This window comes from Plecotus auritus, assembly GCF_963455305.1.
Source record: "Plecotus auritus genome assembly, chromosome: 5".
Lineage (NCBI taxonomy): Eukaryota > Metazoa > Chordata > Mammalia > Chiroptera > Vespertilionidae > Plecotus > Plecotus auritus.
In genome coordinates, this window is record NC_137776.1 from 113,122,875 (window position 1) to 113,128,874 (window position 6,000).

The 6,000-nt window shown below is 36.8% G+C and overlaps 1 pseudogene across 1 annotated transcript in view; it reads right to left on the reverse strand.

The window, feature by feature from the left end:
• Nucleotides 1-337, reverse strand: part of LOC308248298 (large ribosomal subunit protein uL30-like) — a 151,479-nt pseudogene extending 151,142 nt beyond the window's left edge. The window contains exon 1 of the transcript in view: nt 226-337. The product of the transcript in view is annotated as a large ribosomal subunit protein uL30-like (transcript). The remainder of the gene's footprint in view (nt 1-225) is intronic.
• Between the last annotated feature and the right edge of the window lie 5,663 nt (nt 338-6,000).

Here is a 6,000-nt window from a genome sequence, read left to right on the forward strand (position 1 = left end):
GGAGAACACATAATGCAATACAGAGATGATGTATGGTAAAATTAATTGTACACTTGAAGTCTGTGTAATTTTATTAGCCAGTGTCACCCCAATAAATACAATAACATTTTTAAAAGAAGTGTGTCTAGCCCCTCAGAAAGTAGGTGTTTATTTTGTGAACTCCTCTAGTGATTAAAGTTTGAAGCAATAAGGACAGAGCAGTCAGCAAGAAGAAGGAATACTTACCCCTCTTCTCTTCCAACATCAGCCCAATGACTGCAGCTTTCCTGAAAACTAGGTCATAGTTTTTGGAAGGCAAAAAAGAAAAGAAATTAATCTTGAAGTTGTGCTTAGCCATAACGCCATTATTTTTATATGAACTATTGCTTTAAACATAACATTAAAAAGAATCTACTCCCTGCCCTACATTTTCCTTTTCTTTTCCGCTTGACTGGGAATTGCAGTAACTGGACCAATGCCTTGGATGCAGGGATAAAGGCACATGTTGAAAATGGAAAAAGTATGCTGCCACTAGCCTTGGAATCCCCTCCCACATTTGGACTATTATGTGATAGAAAAAAAGTAATGTGTTTTGAATTTTTGGCCAATGTTTTCTGTGATTTCCTCATTGCAGCAGCTTATTCAGTCTCCCAACTAATTACCTTCCAGCTGTCACCACATGGTCATTCCAAGGGCATGGCTGAACGTATTGAGATCTTAAGGAAATTACAGCTACCTACATAGCAAGCTAAGTGGAGTTTTGTGACATGCAATTTAAAAATGTGCACAAGTTTAAAGAACTCAATAATTCTTAACTGGCCTACTACACTTACATGTTTCTTCATAGTTTAAGAATCCTTGCATTGTGACTTAGCAAATCTGTGGAAAACTTATTCTAATCTATGAGATAGAAGCATAGTAGTTTAAACATGTACATAAAAGAAAACATTTTATTAGATTTGATAATAAGAAAATAAACTGAGGACAACATACTGCATCATTGTCTGGGTGTGGGTTTTATTTTTATTTTTCCCCATCATTGGTAACTTCAGTAGGGAGATATTGCTGATTAAAAAATAATACAGAACAAAACAAAATAGTGTCATTTTGTCACCCCTCAGAAATTCTTATCTTTTTCCTCTCTCCACATAATGGTGATTCTTAACTATTTTCAGGAGTAAAAGTGTACAAAGTAATAGAGATTTTAAACTGAAAAGTGTATCCTAGAAAATTCAAAATTTTATATTATCTGATACATTAAAAAATATGAAGGAAATGCAATCTCCCATAGATGAATTTTTCTCCTTCCTTTGGGAAAACACTGTGATTATTCAAGTGATGAAAGTGATGCAATTATTAGTTTTATCTTTGTTGTTTTATAAAAAATATATGCAGTATGGAAACATGAATAAGGGGCTTTTTTATGTTGTTGTTGAGCTATTACAGATATTCCCTCTGCCCCCTGCCTTTCCCCACCTCCACCCAGCCCTGCTTCCCCTCCCCTGGTCTTCACCACACCGTTGTCTGTGTCCATGGACTATGCGTCTGTTCTTTGGCTAATCACTTCACCTTTTTTTTTTTTATCCACCTCCCCACTCCCCTTCCCTCTGGTATTTTTCAGCCTGTTCCATGGATCCAAGCTTTTGGTTCTATTTTGTTTGTCAGTTTATTTTGTTCATTAAATTCCCTATACTAGTGAGATAGTATGGTATTTGTCTTTCTCTGATTGAATTATTTTGCTTAGCATAAAAATCTCCATCCATACTGTTGCAAAGGGTAAGAGATCCTTCTTTTTTGCAGCTGCATAGTATCCCATTGTATAAATGTACCAAGGCCTTTTTATCCACTCATCTACTGATGGGCACCTGGACTGTTTCCAGATCTTAGCTATTGTAAATAATGCTGCTATAAACACAGGGGTGGCATATATTTCTGATTGGTGTTTTGGGATTCTTAGGACATATTTCCCGAAGTGGATTGCTGGGTCAAAAGACAATTCCATTTTTAATTTTTTGAGAAAACGCTTTATTGTTTATCATAGTATTTGCACCAGTCTGCATTTCTACCAACAGTGTACTAGGATTCCCTTTTCTCCACTTCTTTGCCAGCACTCAGTTGTTGATCTATTGATGTTAGCCATTCTGGCAGATGGGAGGTAATGTGGTTTAAATATCTTTGTGGTTTAAATATCCATTTATCTGATAATTAGTGACATTGAGCATTTTTTTCACATGTCTATTGGCCATCTGTATATTCTCTATAAAGTTTCTATTAAGGAACTTTTTTATAGCAATTCATATATTTTTCCTTACACTCTATCAAGTATCAACACACAAAGAGAAAACAAATTTTCATGCAATAGTCATTTCTTAAAAAATTAACCAATATATCATTAATGGAATCATGGTAACAGAAATTCCAAGATAATTATAATTTGAGTTAATTAAATTTATTTATTTTATGCATGAGTAAAGTAAACACTATCCCATAATTTATATTGCTTTAAATGATAACTATCGAACAATTGTTTTCTTTGCATAGATGGCATCTTAATACATTCATATCTACCTAAAATTTTTAAAAATGTATTTGTCACTTAAGAAATTTTTAAATTAAATACTTGAATTAGGGCCAGCTGGGGGGTCAATAGGGAGAAAAGGGGGGCATATGTAACACTTTCAACAATAAAGATTAAATAAATAAATAAATAAATAAATAAATACTTGAATTATACTTTTTTGTAGATTTTTTTATTCATTTTTGTCAAAGTAAAAACACTCAGAAAGAACATAGACGGCCAACAAAGTACAAGAAACAAAGTACATCAGGACTCCCAAAATACTGCCTTTGCAGATTAGAATCATATCAAATTCAATGAGATGGAAGCAGAGGATCATCTCAGTTAAGGTAATTTTTAGTTATTAAGAGTCATTTTTTTTAGAATCTATTTTCTCATATATACACTTTTTTCTTTGAAAATGGAGCTCAAATTTCATGCGTCTCATTTAGAAATTAATATATTTGACTAATATAATACTTTAATAAAATAATTTTTAAAATAGAAATATTTTAAAATATATTAGATATTTACTGACTTATATAATGTTTAACATCCATTGATATCTATCTGATGTTTGAAATATTTATTTGTGGACTTCATCTTCTATAATGCTTTTTTCCCCTCAGTTAATAGCAACAACACAACAGCAACAGTGATAACAAGACTAACTGGTTCTTGTGGAGGGGGGATGACCAGGGAGAGGTCAATGGGGGAAAAAGGAGACATATGTAATACTTTAAACAATAAAGAATTAAAAAATAAAAATAAAAAAATCTCAATGAACCAGATCTACTGGAGAAAAAAAAAAAAAGGAGAAGAATGAACCTCTCACAGCTAGCTATGAAATCTCTTCATTATCTGCCAAGTGGCTGCTCCTTGGATTATTCATTTGCTAATTTTTAGTTATGGATAGTTAATTATTAAATTAAACCACTCATGCTAGTAGTTTATTATCAAAATTTCCTCTTTTTTGATTATCAATCCATCTTAAAACTGGTCCTGTAACTTTTCTCATCATTCTATTTAAATCTTCTTAGTAACTTGAGTTGTAAACATTCTAATGTCATATGGAATGAATTTCATTTACTAGTATTGTTTGCCATGTGGCATAATTTATAATTCCTGCCTTCTTAAAATTATACATTCTGATCCCCCTTACATATTAAACATTTATTCATTTTATGCTTCTCCTCCTCCTCTTCTTCCTCTTCTTATTCTTCCCTTCACCCTCCTCCCCTTCTTTCCCCTTCTCCTCTTTCTCTTCCACCTCCTCATGCATTGGCCCCTCTTTATTCACTATTGCTCACCCTTATATTTAATTACTCCATAGTATGTTATATTTGACTTTTTGTTTCTCACTAATGATTTCATTTCAGGGTATCTATTATCATATTTTTTGCTATTTACTACCTTAGATTTTTATTTCCAGAACAACATTTTTATAGAGAGATTTATAAATATTTTTTTAAATAAATCTTTATTCAGATTATTACAATTATTTCTCCTTTTTCCCCCCATAGCTCCCCTCCACCCATTTCCCACCCCACCTTCTGCCCTTACCTCCCCCCCCCACTGTCCTCATCCATAGGTGTATGATTTTTGTCCATTCTCTTCATGAACCCTCCATACCCCTTTCCCCCTGAGAATTATCAGTCCACTCCCTTTCTATGCCCCTGATTCTATTATATTCACCAGATTATTCTGTTCCTCAGGTTTTTAATTCACTTGATTTTTAGGTTCGCTTGTTGATAAATATGTATTTGTTGTTCATAATTTTTCTCTTTACTTTTTTCTTCTTCCTCTTCTTTAAGAATACCTTTCAGCATTTCATATAATACTGGTTTGGTGGTGATGAACTCCTTCAGCTTTTTCTTATCTGTGAAGCTCTTTATCTGCCCTTCAATTCTGAATGATAGCTTTGCTGGGTAGAGTAATCTTGGTTGTAGGTTCTTGCTATTCATTACATTGAAAATTTCTTGCCACTCCCGTCTGGCCTGCATAGTTTCTGTTGAGAAGTCAGCTGACAGTCGTATGGGTGCTCCCTTGTAGGTAATTAACTGTTTTTCTCTTGCTGCTTTTAATATTCTCTCTTTGTCTTTTGCTCTTGGCATTTTAATTATGATGTGTCTTGGTGTGGTCCTCTTTGGATTCCTTTTGTGTGGGGTTCTGTGGGCTTCCTGGACTTGTAAGTCTATTTCTTTCACCAGGTGGGGGAAGTTTTCGGTCATTATTTCTTCAAATAGGTTTTCAGTATCTTGCTCTCTCTCTTCTTCTGGCACCCCCATAATTCTGATGTTGGTACGCTTGAAGTTGTCCCAGAGTCTTCTTACATTATCTTCAACTTTTTGGATTTTTTTTTTTGCTTTTTGCTTTTTTGGTTGAGTGTTTTTTGCTTCTTTGTATTTCAATTCTTTGACTTGATTCTTGTGTTCCTCTATTCTGTTTCTGGGTCTCTGTATAATATTTTTTATTTCAGTCAGTGTATGTTTAATTTCTAGTTGGTCCTTTTCATATCTTCGAGGGTCTCGTTATATTTATTGGCCTTTTCTAGGATATTCTTGAAAAGCCTTATAACCGTGGTTTTGAATTCTATATCCAGTCATTTGTTTTCCTCCATTTCTTTCGTTTGTGATCTGATTCTTTGACCCCGCATTTTCACTGATTCCCTGAGTTGGTAAGGTAGATATTTGTGCTAGGTTTCCAATATGGCCCAGTGGGTCTGCTTCCCCAGTTAACCTGAGGTGGACACTCTTGGTGCACCCCTTTGTGGACTGTGTGTACAGCCTTGTTGTAATTAAGTCTTTATTGTTGTTGGTATCACTGGGAAGAATTGACCTCCGGGCCAGTTGGCTGTAAGGATCAGCTGTGTCTATGCTGGAGAAGTTCGGTGCTGGAGACAGCCTTATAGGATTAGACTTGCCAAATTGCAATAGCCTCTGTGCTCAGCTTGGATGGGGTGGAGTCTCAGTCTTGGCTTCCTGTCAGCCTTGCCCTTGCGCGCATGTGCGCTTTCAGTCCTCCGCCTTCCCCAGCTCGAGTCTCCGCCTGAGAGTCCAGACTCCCCCCACAAGAGCGTGGGTCCCCAGGAACTCGCCTGGAACTGGGGTTCACTGCAGTCAGAACTGGGGCTCAGTGCCGTCAGGAGCCTCTGACTCCCTTCCACTAGGGAAAGCCTGTGGCAACCTCCGCAGCCTTTGTGCGCACTGGCACGCGCGCGCATGCGCACTTTCAGTCCTCCACCTTCCCCGGCTCCTGAGTCTCCGCCCGAGAGTCCAGACTCCCCTCACAAGAGCGTGGGTCCCCAGGGGCTCGCCTGGAACTGGGGTTCACTGCAGTCAGAACTGGGGCTCAGTGCAGTCAGGATCCTCTGAATCCCTTCCACTAGGGAAAGCCTGTGGCAACTTCCGCAGCCTTTGTGCGCACTGGCCCGCGTGCGCCTTCAGACTTCTGCCTTTCCCAGC